Below are 14,520 nucleotides of genomic sequence, written 5' to 3' on the forward strand. Positions count from 1 at the left end.
AGAGAGAGAGAGAGAGAGAGAGAGAGAGAGAGAGAGAGAGAGAGAGACTCCTGTGAGAATCACAGATGGGAATGCTGAAAGAGGTAAGGGTAAGAAATGCTCAAATCCCAAACCCAACTCCTTCTGGCTGGATGGCTTGCAAAGCAAGCCCGCATCTGCTCCAACCCCTGGCAGTCCTGATTCTGAATCATGCACTGCATTGCAGCAGGAGAAGGTAGTGGTGGTTTGAATAGAAATGACCCTCATAGGATCATAGATTTAAATGCTGGTTACCAAGGAACAGCACTATTAGGCGATATGGCCTTGTTGGAGGAAGTCTGTCACTTCAAACGTTAAGCTTTGAGGTTTCAAATGCTTAAGCTAAGCCTAGTGTCTCTATCTTCCTTCTGCCTGCCTATCCAGATATGGAACTCTCAGCTCTTTCTCCAGCACCATGTTTGCCTTCATGCTACCATGACAATAATGGACTAAACCTCTGAACTTGTAAGCCAGCCCTTTCCCTTATAAGACTTATCATGGTGTCTCTTCATAGCAATAGAAGACTGACTAAGGCAGAAGGGATGTTGGTTTCTAGGAAGGCTCACCTTAGTCAGAATTCCAGCCTGTGTAGCTTCCCTAAGGCAGACCTAGTCAGAGGCAACGCCCCTGTTAAACTTATACAAAGATACTGTATTATAAACCGTAGAAACAAGGCATTGACACTGGGTTTGAGAATCTGCCTTTACAATGCCATTTGCTATGGAAACTGATCTTTTCATCACTGATGTGACTCCAAGTATACTTAGTAGCTAAATAGATGAATAGAATAGAAAGATAATGCAAACTAATACACTCAAGAAAACCATTATCTTCATAAAATATTATAAAAACAAAACTACAAAATGATCACAATAAAACAACTGTCGCAGATTTTTTACCTAAAATGCAGGTATTGCACATTCAAAACATCAAGAAGTGACTTTTCAAACCCAAGACAACTTGCAACAAATACTGTATGTTAACATATTTAATGTGTTAAAACAACAAGAAAAAAAAATTGGTCAAATAGCAATGTTTGCTTATTGAGCATCTACTCCATGACAAGCAGTGCTATGTGCCTCCAGGACACAGATTCACTGCTGGAGCAGAGCAAGCTGATTGGTCTGTGGTCCAGGTGGGCATGTCCTAGGTCTCAGTATACACAAGGCTGCACATGGCCAAGGGCATCCACAATGTAGCTCAACCCAAGTGTAAACTGTACAGCCACAAATGTAACCCAGTACCAAGTGCAAACTTGCTTAGAACATTATGAACCTTTTTATCAGCTTACTTGTTGAAGCTCAACTGTGCAATTCCTCCATGTAAACATTGTAGGTTATATCTCAAAGCCAGAAGGTTGGATGTGCCTGGCCCAGACATTCCTTGGGGATATCTGAAAGAAAGATAGATGGCAGTATCTCTTACAATGCCAAGGCCTCTATCCTTCCTCGGTTTAACCTGGTGTGACTCAGCAGCTCAATGTGTCCTGCAATTGACACATACAGGAATGGACACAGTGAGAGTGAATGTGTTGATGCAAGCACACACAGACTTGCAAGTCAGAGCCCAGGTTCCTTTTCATTATGTATTTTTGAGACTTTGGAATAGAGTGAGTCAAAATGGATTTGGTCTCAGCAATAATGCTCTTGTCTCCTGGTTACAGCTTTAATCAGGTATTAAATTGCATAAACCCTTTTCAATTATAGTAATTTAAACCACCGTCAGTGGCTGTGGATTGATACTTAGCATTAGCTTTGAGACAAGAACCCTAAGTGAAGCCCACAGCCTAGGAGGTGCTTCTCGGGTCTTGGAGAGGCTTAGAGGGGTTCCCAAGCTCCGGAGGTTGAACTTTGATTTTTTTACCACAACAAAATCTGCTCAGAAAAATCCCACCTAATCATCTCTACTTACACAACTCATCAGTGCACATATTTGATGAATTGGAATGATTATGACAGGCTAGCAACACACTACGATTAACATTCTTGAGAATGGTGCATGCTTTTCTGAATTTCTGGAGTGAGCCCACACTAGTTGTATAATGAGAGGATGTGTTCTTTAGCCCTTCTTACAGCAGAAGCTAAGGAAGTCAAGCAAAGGCAAGCAGAGAAGCATGGAACCAGGTGTGAAGGTGAGCTGTTCTCTGTGTGTAGGTTTAGAAGTTACAGCACTGGTCCACCCTGTGCTCCTGCTTGCAAGCAGTGGTTTCAGGAACCTAACAGAGTAGAATTAAACCCATCGTGACATTTTATCTCATTCTAAGCTCAATGTCTTTTGGTTTAATCAGTATCTCACCTAGAGATAACAAAAACTTAGAACACATTATACATATATGGCTTAATTACACAGGAGAGAAACTATAAGTTACTTTGCTAAATGCTGACCCTGCCATTTACATGAAGAAAAAAGTGGGCCAGCATTTTCTACACTGATGCTGTGTATATTTGATGTGCTGTTCCCACACACATTTTGTGTAAGATTTCACTTTGTTTTTATATTTTGTAGATCACATAAGAGAAAATAAACATACTAAGGACTAAATTAAGCTAAAAATGACCTGAGCATGGCAATGTTAGTAGGAGCAATATTTATGAATTTTCAATTAATCTTACTATTTATCTAATACCAAATTAGTCATTCTGGGAAACTGCGGGACGCCTGCTGCATGTGAGCATGGGCGTGGGTTGGGTGTGAGGCCTGACACCAAGCAAGTGCAGACATCTTGCTTTTCATCAGGTTTGTTTGTGGAAGAAGAAGGGACTTCATGTGGCAAGGCCTCCTCAGTTTCCATAAAGAAGACATAGTGGTGATGTGTGAACTAAGGGGGAGTGGCTGGCAAGGCTCCCCACCTTTGCTGGTGGTTTAACAAGAATGGCCTCATAGGCTCAAACAGTTGAATGCCAAGTTACTCAAGGGGAATGGAGTTTTGTGAGAAGGATTAAAAGGTAGGCCCAGCTTTCTTTCTTTGCCTGGAGATTGGGATGTAGCTATAAGCTACTCCTTCAGTACAGTGAGTGACTGCCTCCATGTTCCCTGCCATGATGATAGTTGACTAAACCTCTGAAACTGCAAGCAATCCCCAATTAAATAGTTTTTTTTTTAAAAAAAAAAAAAAAAAGAACAAAGAGTTGCAGTTGTCATAGTATCTCTTCACACAGAGCAGTGACAAAAATAATATTCCTAGAGAAGTGACATTTAAGATTTAGGGAACCAACAAGTCACAAGGAGGAACTGAGGTGGAAAGAAACAGAGTCCAGGTTATATAGGCTGGAACATGGCCCCTAAACCTTTCTTGCTTTTCTTCTTCTTTTTCTATTCTTTTCTTTTCTTTTTTCTTTTTTGATCTTGAGAGTGAAGTCAGGGTCCTGTACATGCCAGTAGAGTGCTCTACTACTGAGCTATCCCTCCCCCTCACAAGCAAGGCCCAGGGGTGGGGCAAGTGCTTTGTGCCTTGCAGCTTGCTGTACCATGATGACTGCTCTGGTGAAGCTAAAGCAGTCACAGATGGCTCAGAAGCCAGTGGTGTGGTCTTGCAGAAAGTCTTCCTCATGGACACTAACACTTGCGTGTCAGATAAAATTTATGTGTCATAAAACTGTCCTTTTTTTGACTTTTTGAGAAACGTAAATACCATGCTAAGCTCCGGACTGTACACAGCAGGTAGTGAGCAGGGCGGAGTGTGTGAGTGTAGTTTACATACTTTTGGGCCAAAGACAATATAAAGAGAGGTGGGCTATGGTTTATTCAAGAGTTGTGTGCCCAGTGAGCAGGAACCAGGTTACTGGAGGAGTTAGAGGAGAAACCAAGGCAGAGGAGAGATGGGTTCATTGCAACTGCGTACAGTTCCTCTGGCTGTACGTACTGGGTGGACTACAGTGGGCATGCACAGGAACAAGCAGGTTAGTTGGGTGGCCACAGGGACAGGCTAATGGGGTGAGAGAATTGAGAATATATGTGTCACAGATGTCAGCCTGAGATCAACTGAGGTCTGCCACTCTTCTGCTGGCACCTCCAGCCCACTGACAAAGCACTTAACACAGATCTCTATTGCTGACAATAGATGTCCCACTCTGTTCATGATGGAAACAAACAAAAAAGCCTGAGTGCCCTGTTCCTCATGAGAAGGACATGCTGTCACCTGTTGCTGAGATGCATCATCACCATGCCTCTTGCGATCACAGCCACATCTGATTTTTGAGGTTTTCTTTTGCACACTGACTTCTGTTATATGTTTCTAGGGAATTCTGAGGTGCTGCCAAATCATGTCTGATTCTGAGGACATCGCCCTTTGAGTTTACAGAGTGAGTCTATATCATGGCCCCTTTCATTCTGTGCTCAGAGAGACAGCCAGGGCAGATCTTTTTCTATTTTGAGTCAAATCATTTCGAGCTCAACAATGTGAGAACACTTTGAGATTGCCTTTAAGCAAATCCCATTTACTGGATCTTAGGAATTTTAGTCATATATTGGTATTCGTGGTGCACAACCATGCATGTCACAAATACCCATACACATAAAATAATAAATAAGTAAGTGGACTCACATTCCAAAATTAAATGTCATGTTTGGTTGCCTAGTTATAAGGCAGACTGTGTACATGTTCATCCTATAACAACTAAGTACCCACTCTGCACAAAATCACCATTCAGTCAATGACATTTTGGGCAATGACACTGGAATTTAAAAAAAGGCAAAAATGGCCTACTTCTCTTGGGTCAAGTGGTGTGAAGGTACCACTTATTCTTGTTAGACACGCAGAAAAAGATGGTTTCCTGCGGTGCAGCGATGTAGCCCTCTGTTCCTATCTCACAGGCTCTTCTCTGTGAATTCTCTTCCTTTGTCTTCATTTTTCAACCAAGTGGTTAATGATGAGAAACATAAACGCTTCTGTGGCTTTAAGTAGTGGTGAACTGTTGTCAGAAACATTGTTTCTGTGGATTTCAGCAGTGGGGAACCAGTATCAGAAGCATTGTTTTAGATAGGAAGGCTCTTCCTGGTGTAGTCCAAACACCTAAAAAGAACCAAAAGGCTGAGTTTGCCCTCTGCTGGAATCCAGAGTTACACCTCTGGCAGTTTCCTGGTGGGGAAGAGGGGACAACTGATTTGATCTTGTTGTTGTTGTTGTTGTTGCTGTTGTTGTTTGGTTTGGTTTGGTTTGGTTGTGTTGTGTTGTTGTTTTTGTTTTCTACTTCACACATTAAAATCCAAGCCTTCTCTTACAAACTTGGTTTATTCCTTTCAGTAACCATTCTAAATACAAGTCAGCTTACATGAACCAAATGCTCTCAAGGAAGACTGTCAGCAGGAGTAGAGGGCAGCTCTGAAGAGCAGATGATCAGTCGGTCTGCAAAGGAATTCCTTTGGTCATATTTCATCCCAGCCTCATTCTTTAAGTGTGTTGCAAACATGCAGCATTCTGGTGATTTTGCTGTTCAGCATAAAAAGAATGCACTGTCCAGAAAACCCTGCCGGAGATCTTCATATTATTGTACCCTTCTCATGATCAGTCACAGGGATAAGAGAAGCCAATGAAAACTGTGGAGTCATCTAGAATGGTCGCTTACACTTCTAAAAGCCACACTCACATACTACATCCTTTATTTTGATTGTAAAATCTGCTTGAATTAGGTACTAAATAGAATATTTCCAGGGTATGGATTAGAGAGATTTTCTTGCCTCTTACAGAAGGTTGTGCTTCTGATGTCATCTGTGCCTCAAGCATCGTGGTTCATATTCACTATAGCGAAGTCTTAGCCTCTAGCTTTAAATGTAAAAATGTGACTCAGAAGTGAATGCTCAGGACTAAAGTGGAACACTCTGGGACGAGCAGTCTAAGGAAGCTGGGCATAGCCCCACTGCCCTCGAGTCTCAGTGCTGGATAGGTAGAGATAGGCAGGTCCCTGGAGTTCACTGGCAATCTAGCCCAGCCAAATAGGTGAGATGCATGCCCCCCACCCCCACCCCCACCCCCAGGGCTGAGGATGATGTGTTTGTGGAGGATGACAGAAGATCACACCCCTCCTAATTCTGAGGGAATGCTGTAAGACTTAGAAGCATCACATCTGAACATGTCTCCTCAGACACAGCTTTCCACACAGACACTGGAGGTCAGGTTAAAATTTCGCCCAGCAATAATGTTTCTGTCCTTGCAGCCACAGAACTGGGAGCTCCAGAAGGCTTTTCTCGTTACATGACAGAAGCATGAAGCTTTTGGGGACTGGTGGCTCGACGGTGCCTGCTGTGAGTGGCATGAGGCTGAGAAGCAGGGTGAACACTTCCTTCTGGGATGAGAACTCAGCCAGGTCTGCTCAGAAAGCAGATGTTCCAGTCGTATGCTTCCCCAGCACACTGCAGATGGAAGCTCCAGGTTCAGTGAGAAGCTCTGTCTTAAAAGGCTAGGTATGACGAGGATGCCTTTAAATGGCACAAAATAGGATTCAGTAGCTAAGAAGGCTGGCTGTTCTTCCAGGTCTGGGTTCAGCTTTCAGTGCCCTCATGGTAGCTCACAACCCCCTGCAACTCCAGTTACAGGGAATGTGATCCCTCTTCCTGACCTCTGCACACACACACACACACACACACACACACACACACACACACACGAGAAACCAGCCATCTTCATAACCAAGGCCCTGGCTCCAGGGCTCAATAACCTTGAGTTATTAACAGTCCACTTCACTGTTCAACCCTGCTCCAAGTGCCTAGGCTGGGCTGATCATGCTTTTCCTGCCAAGAGCAAAGCTCTAACTACAGATTAAAGAACAACCTGATGTTATCAGGAAAACCTGTGGCTTTGTAAATAAAAAAGAGATGAATGAGTTTGCAAGAACTACTCAAACCAAATTGGCTTTGTCCATATTTTAAAATCTTTTTACATTTTGTTCATATATTCCATAGAAACTCATGAATCTGAAAGCAACTGGAGTCAGCTGGGGTTAAAGGAAATACTCTAAGCATTTACCCTGAATGCAGTACATTTTAGAAAGTAGGTTGAGGAAAATTGTGAGAAGTACTGAGCTGAGAAACTTTGCCATGGATTTAATGCCTCCAAGGAGAGACAAGCTCAGCTTGACACAGCACTTTCTCCCCTGTACTGCACTTACCTTTCCTGAAGACACTGCCCAGTATGAAATACCAGTCATTTTATTGTCTTTTAAAGAGTTCATTTTAGTTTTAAAGTGTGTGTGTGTGTGTGTGTGTGTGTGTGTGTGTGTGTGTGTGTGTCTTGTGGGGCAGGGTATGAGAGTTCTATGCCGGTAGAGGCCAGAAGAGGGCATCAGATCTCTGGAAGAGGGCGAATGTCACTTGTGAGCTGCCCATCAGGGGCTGAGACCTGAACTCAGGTCTTCGGGTAGAGCAATCGTGTTCTTAAATGCAGAGGCATCTCACTAGCCCCATGTGAACACTATGTTTTCTATCTTTGTTTCTATATGATTCCCTAATTTACAATACTTCCAGCTTCTCATTTCATGAATGAGCCAATGATGCTGAGAAGGGTGGGGTATGGCCAAAGGTAACACATAAAAACAAGAGCATCTCATGTAAGTGTTGTTCCAGCGTCAGGTTTATATGCTGAAGGATTCTGACCAATGGGGAAAATGGCCTCTCGAGGAAGCAACAAAAGCTTGCAGTCCAGGAGACAGAAAAGGTCAGTGCCTCCGCAGCCAGCTCCCCATCAAAGTGATGTGATGTTGCTTCTATAGACGTCCCTTAACTGGCCCAGTCTTCAGGTATCTTTATCTGCCGTATTGTGACTATGTCTTCTAATCAATAATTTATTAATCAAGATATCATCTTGTAAATTTGATACTTGCATTAATACTATTAATACTATTAGCTCCAGGTTTTTCTATTTGCTTTTTTCTTTTCTTTTCTTGGGAGATAGAGACATTCTGCTCTGTTGGTCTCAGTTCATATTTTTCCATCATAACGTATTCCTGCTATACCCTGTTGAAAACTGCCTCCCTAGTCCAAAAGTATGTATTAGTCATAGCTGTCTAGTGGTTCCTGTAGGGCTTTACCTTTACAGTTAAGCTACAAACCATTCAGTCTTCACCTCAAGCTAAGGGATCAAGGAAGAGAGAGGCCTTGAGTTTCTTCCAAATGCTTAACAAGTTGTCATAAAACATTTTACAGTTTATTCTTTGATATGCTCACACATGTGTCCATTAGATCACGATCGAATCCACTCCGTGCCCTGCTCCAACTGCTCTCCAGACCCTTTCTAGGTATGCTTCCCTCCCGACTTCATGTCTTCTTTTCCATCTTTTTTTCTTTACTCGTAACTCAGTGAGTCCTGGTAGTGCTGTCTTTATGACCATGGGTGTGAGGAGATCCACTGGGGCAGGAACAACTGCCCAGTGACCACTCACACTCATATAAAAGAGACATTTCCTCCCCCAATGGGAGCTACTGACAGTTCATACAACTGGCAAGTAATTCAGGTTGAGAATGCAATTGTCATACTGTCAGATATTCACTATATTTGTAGTTATGGGGTAAGAGATACGTTTAAGTTTAGAATCAGATTCAAATATATGGAGAAAATTATGACCAAATTGGTATTCTTCTAATATTCAAATTGCCTTTAATTTTTCACAAATAGTTGTTACTTTGAGAACTTCTGAGAGAGTGATAGAAAGTTCCTGTTGCTGAATGAGAACCGACCCTGCCACTGGCATCCTCATTCACACATCTTCTCCTCATTCCTCTGTGTCAGGTGCCTGAAAAGTATTCCCTAAAACATTTGAGGCATCATGGCCACATGGTCTGAGCCACAGCCATTTAACTGGGTTCTTGAAACATAAGCTAGGTGTCCTAGTTAGGTTTTCTATTGTTATGATGAAAAACCATGACCAGAAAGCAAATTGGGGAAAAAAGGGTTTATTCAGTTTACACTTCCACATTGCTGTTCATCACCAAAGGTAGTCAGGCCTGGAACTCAAACAGGACAGGAACCCAGAGGCAGGAGCTGATGCAGAGGACGTGGAGGGGTGCTGCTAACTGGCTTGTTCACCCTGCTTTCTTATAGAACCCAGGACGACCAGCCCAGGGATGGAAGTCCTAACAATGGGCTGGGCTCTTCCCCACCAATCACTAATTTAAAAGGCACACTAATTAAGAAAATCTACAGATTTGTGTACAGACAGATCTTATGGAGGCATTTTCTCAGTTGAGGATGCCTGCTCTCTAGCTTGTGTTAAGTTTACATAAAACTATCCAACACAATTGACCCCCCATCAATTAGACACAAATACATCACCATTTAGCCACAACTTTCCTTTTGTATTCAATCCCAAGATCTCACATTAAAAACATAACTTTTAAAGTCCTCCAGTCTTTATAAAATCAAGGACAGTAAAACTTCACCCTTTAAAATATCCAGTCTTTTTAAAAATCAAAATCTCTTTTAAAGTTTGTAATCACTTAACTGTAGTCTCTTATAAAATTCAAAAATAAATTACTTTCTTGGTCCAAGAGGGAAGAGCTAGGGCAGTCACGATTGGAACAAAGCAAAATCAAACGCCCAGCAGTGTAAATAATGCAGCGTCTAATGTTTGTAACCAACTTACACTCTCTGGGCTCCTTCAAAGGGCGTGTTTCACTTCTCCAGCTCTGCCCTCTGCAGCATAGTTTGTCTTCTAGGCTCCAGCTGCCTCTCTGCTCCACTCCACTGCTGCTGCTGGTCTTGTTGTTCATCCCATGGGTACCAGCATCTCCAAAGTGCTGGGGTCTTGTGCTCAAGGAAGCTGTACTCTCACCAGTATCAACTTCTGGGATCACTTCAGGGCCTCCAGCCCTACCAGAGGGTGCCAAGTTTCAGCTGGTTTCCATGATCCCTTCACACTTTCAAAGCCAGCATGACCTGTATGACTCATATTACCAAGTTCGGCTTCCAGCACAAGGTACAGCCTTGGTCATGTACAGAACACAGCTGCTGTGTGCTTCCTCTCAGGAAACACTTTCCGGAAGATTTCACCTCAACAAAGCGTCTCTCTTCTTAATCACCACTAATTTTCCTGCTCCAAATGAGCAGCATTGAGTATTTCAACAAATCAAAGGTTTCTCTTCAGTAGTCTGGTATCTCATGCCTGATTCTTCAGCTCCAGCTAACCAGAATCAAATAATCGGAATACAAAATAACAACTGATTCCAAGAGAGTCTTTAGACTTCCCTCTGAAACCTCACAAGCCAGGCCTTCACCTTCTGCATTGCTCTCAACATTCTTATCTTCCAAATTCTTGTGGAATAGCTCACCAAACTTCAGACACTCCGTGGTGTTTCTAGGCCAAAGATCCAAAGTCCCCTCACTACCCTCCTCAGAAGAACATGTCACAGCAGCACCCCACTATCCTGGTGACAATCTCTGTCCTAGTTAGGATTTTTTCACTGTGATGAAACACTTTGACCCAAAGCATAAGTTGGGAGGGAAAGGTTCATTTGGTTTACACTTCCACATTGTAGTCCTCCATTGGAAGAAGCCGGGACAGGAACTCCAGTAAGGCAGGAACCTGGAGGCAGGAGCGGATGCAGAGACTGTGGAGGGGTGCTGCTTACTGGCTTGCTCCTCATGGCTTGTTCAGCCTGGTTTTGTTTTGTTTTTAGTTTATTGTTTGTTTGTTTTATTTTGTTTTGTTTTCAGTAGAACACAGGCTTGCCTACAGCCTGTTCTTGTGGAGACATTTTCTTTTTTTTTTTTTTTTTTTTTTGGTTTTTCGAGACAGGGTTTCTCTGTGTAGCCCTGGCTGTCCTGGAACTCACTCTGTAGACCAGGCTGGCCTCGAACTCAGAAATCCGCCTGCCTCTGCCTCCCGAGTGCTGGGATTAAAGGCATGCGTCACCATGCCCGGCTGTGGAGACATTTTCTTAATTGAAGTTTCTTCCCCTCAGATAACTTAGCTTGTGTTAAGTTGACATAAAACTATTTAGCAGATATGGATAATTCCTATATGAGACAGCTCAGCTTTCCAGCCAACCGTTAATGACAGATACCACAATAAAAAATTATACATCATTCTCATTTGTCAGACAAATGCTCCTTTTCATTTCAACTTTTTCAAAATTTGAAAATGCATGGTCTATTTTTAGATCATGGATCAGCCAGTACTATGTACAGGACTGGGTTGGAGTAACTGGCTGCATCTCACCAGCTTCATTCCATACAACTGTACTTTTAAAACAATGTAAGACAAGTTGCATCATAATAAACTTCTTATACTTCCTAATCGTAAATTAATATGCTTTTAAGTACACTTTCTTGAACTGGCATGGATATAAATTATTTGTGGTGGTGGATGTGGAGATCCGTAAACAGCTGAGCTGACAACTCCCCAGGATGACAGCTGTAAGGAATGAACTGTCTGTGGGTCTGAGTCAGACAGATTGTATGTTGTTCATATTTTCTTTGAAATAATTGATAATTGAAGCACAAAAAGGAATAAATTCTAGAGTTAGGCTTCATTTAGGGTTTTAAAGATGAAGGCAATTCATCATAGGAAAAATCATCTAGTTAAAGAACATTTCTAAGAGAAATTTGGTTTTAGCAAATGGATTTGGAGCTCTCTGGGAGATATTTATCATTGTAATTGATAATGTGTTATGAATTTTTATCCTACAACTCTTCTGTTATTAAGACGTGCTAGATATTAAAACATGCAATCTTGTATGAGAGGTTCTTTTCTTTCCCTAGCTTAACTGTGGCTTACTAACTATAACCTACTTGCTTGCTTGCTTGCTGTCATCTAGCTTTTTCCAGTCTTACACAACCAAGGGCCCAGCCTACGGACTGATGTTGCCCACTGGGGGCTAGATCACTTAACGTTCAGGGCAATCTGCCACAGATATGCCCACAGGTCTCCCTGATCTAGATATGCCCTCTCCTCTTGTGTGCTTCTGGGTTGAGTCAAGCTCACAACTGGTAACTTTCATAGAAAGTGGACTATGGTGATTTCCACTATTTTGACTGGCATATTTTATTAGTTTTAAAGAGGTGTTTTCCCTTTGCCATGTGGTACCATTCGGTAGCATGGATAAGTTTCTTGTTTTGACACTTGCTTGGCTTGCTACAGGTTCCTTTTGATTGGCATGTGATGCATTTTTCCTCTGTCTTCTGGTTCATGTCTTTACCTCCTTCTGAGGATAAGTCAGGACTTCAGTGAAGGGTTGAATTTGACAGTTTTGATCTTTAAATTTTTGATTCCATTTTAATGTGAGTCTCAGATCTCACGAGGATGATGTTGGATGTGCTTGGGTTTTCCTGCTTCTCTGCTACTCCCTGTTCATCTGTCATACACAGCTACACACTCCCTGTTTTACCCTTTTTCTCTTGGATTAAAAAAACAACAAATCAACCATTTTCTCCAGAAGTATAAAATTGAAACACTATATTCATTTTCTTTGCGGGTTACAGTAGACATTTTACAAATACTTTTAATAATCCATTAAAATGTGAATAATTTCTTATTACAAACAAAGTTTCTAATCTTACTTCATTTAAACCAGCCTCCCCATTGCTCTGGGTATCTTCCTGTTATTGCCTTGATTTTGATGAAACATTGGTTAATTTTAATGCACTTAATTATCATGATTGTTTAAATCTGCCATGTGATGTCGTCACACATTTCAGTGTGCTGGCTTCTCCTCCTACTTCACCTGCTCACACACAGCGTTTCCCACAATGTGCTGGCTTCTCCTCCTGCTTCACCTGCTCACACACAGCGTTTCCCACAATGTGCTGGCTTCTCCTCCTGCTTCACCTGCTCACACACAGCGTTTCCCACAGTGTGCTGGCTTCTCCTCCTGCTTCACCTGCTCACACACAGCGTNTTCTCCTCCTGCTTCACCTGCTCACACACAGCGTTTCCCACAGTGTGCTGGCTTCTCCTCCTGCTTCACCTGCTCACACACAGCGTTTCCCACAGGGAGGTCAGGGTCGTTCTTTCTCAGGACTAAGACTCCCTTCACCTATGTCCAATCTGGGGCTAAGATAATCTTGCGATTTTTTTCCTTAAATTTTAGGTAGTTTCAGTATTAGAATATCCACCTTTGCTTGTCGCCATGGAGACATCTCTGATGAGACTCCCTTCCTCTCCTTCATGATTCCCTTGATCACATTTATGATTGCTGGACCATCATACGCCATTTCTATGCATTGTTATACCTAGAATACTGCTGAGTCTGCATGACTCTGGTGAATCTTGCTGTCTTCATTACATATGGTTGTAGGCTTAAAATTTTCAAAACCTACTTTAATAAGGGTTCTTAAATGTTTTAGCCTCCTTTCTAGCCCAGCACCCACCAGAAGTAGTGAAAAAGAAAGGATATTAGGATATGGGGGAAGTGGACCTGTTTTGTTTTGTTTTGTTTTGTTTTGTTTTGTTTTTGGAGCAAATCCAATCTGCCTTCTCAGGAAATCAACAATTCAGTTCACAGGAATCAGCAATGGCAGCTAAATCAACTCTCGAACACTTCACAAACACACCAGCAGTCCCGTTCAGTAGTGTTGGGGCAGCAAACAAGAATTATCCGGATTGGCATGACCCAGAAGAAACAGCCAGGCCTCTACTGAATTGGCAAGGGTCAGCAGGAGTGACCCGAACCAGCAGGAACACCAGTTCTCTGCGGTGCCTCTCTCAAGAAGGTCAGCAAACATGAGAAGAAAGCCTTGACACCAAGAAGCATTGCAAAGCTAGCTATGCAAGCCCCTGTAACTGCTGGTTGAGTTTATATTCCCTCCAAACATCATGTATCCTCTCATGGGTCTAATCCTAACCCTAACCCTAACTGTGAGTCTGTCTCAGCTGACATCACTCTGCAATCACCCTAAGTCAGTGGAAGTAGCGAGAAGCCACAGGAACCTTAGGAGAAGTTCTTTGATGAGATTTGCTCTATTGGGTCACAAGAAATGGAGCTCAGCAATGCAAGGTAATGCAAACCAATACATGTGTGTCGTTATTAAAGTATCCTTTATCACTCATTTTTCATGTACTTGACTTATCAGAACATTCTTTCACCTGTGTCTGTTTCAGAGAAACGTTCCTTTGTGTGTCTGCTTTAGTAAAGTACCATTCAACACAACTGACTTCCCAAAGAAATCAGAAGTTTCACTAGACATCGCCTCTTTGCACATTTAGTAGTATGCAGTTTTCTCTGTCTTTGGTTTGCTTGTGGAGGCTGTGGGTATTGTGATCTGAGGGTGATGAATCCGTGCTCTAAGAGGCAGCTACCTTCTTCAAGCTGATCACCTTGAACTTGCAAAAGTTAGGTTTTGTACTTTATTACTGTATTCTCTGGATGTGGATTCCAGGATGTTTAAATGATACTCTACTCCCATGTCCTCCTTCATGGCTTCCATTAGGTTAACAGCTTTTCTCCATCTTTCCTTCCCATCTCTGCTCTCTTCTCCCCATCCCATCTCTGTCTCATCTCTCTCCCTGGGTGCCATGAAATAACAGCCCGCCCCTCTCTTTTCCTCCTCCTCCTCCTCCTCCTCCTCCTCCTCCT

At 42.5% G+C, this 14,520-nt stretch overlaps 1 protein-coding gene across 1 annotated transcript in view; it reads left to right on the forward strand.

The window, feature by feature from the left end:
- The window catches only part of Dpp6 (dipeptidyl peptidase like 6), a 900,820-nt gene that overhangs the window by 55,625 nt on the left and 830,675 nt on the right, over nucleotides 1-14,520 (forward strand). The window lies entirely within an intron of this gene.

Source organism: Mus pahari, chromosome 2 (genome assembly GCF_900095145.1).
Source record: "Mus pahari chromosome 2, PAHARI_EIJ_v1.1, whole genome shotgun sequence".
Classification (NCBI taxonomy): Eukaryota; Metazoa; Chordata; class Mammalia; order Rodentia; family Muridae; genus Mus; species Mus pahari.